This window comes from Morone saxatilis, unplaced genomic scaffold (genome assembly GCF_004916995.1).
Source record: "Morone saxatilis isolate NCDOM2014 unplaced genomic scaffold, NCSU_SB_2.0 Contig23, whole genome shotgun sequence".
NCBI lineage: Eukaryota > Metazoa > Chordata > Actinopteri > Moronidae > Morone > Morone saxatilis.
In genome coordinates this window covers 24299268-24299562 of record NW_023339796.1, presented here as the reverse complement: position 1 = coordinate 24299562, position 295 = coordinate 24299268, and positions in this window count along the sequence as shown.

Sequence of the window (295 nt, the reverse complement as noted above, 5' to 3'; positions counted from 1 at the left end):
GCTCTGATTCGTTGTTTTCGTTCAGGCCCGGTGGATTCTTACAAATGCAGCTTTAATACAACAGCTATGCAATAAATGCTCAGCTAATGAAGGATCTAATGTTCTTTTTTGAAACTGTTATAGAGAGTTGTAGATTCAACTTTATGTTCATTCTAGAGACAAATTAAGGAACATAAAATATACTGTATAAATAACAAGAGAAGCAACCAGTGAATGAGGGGGAAGTGGATTGCAAGCATTTGGATGCTTGTTTCTTACCTAATTGACAATAGCAATCACGTAAAAATAGATGAAG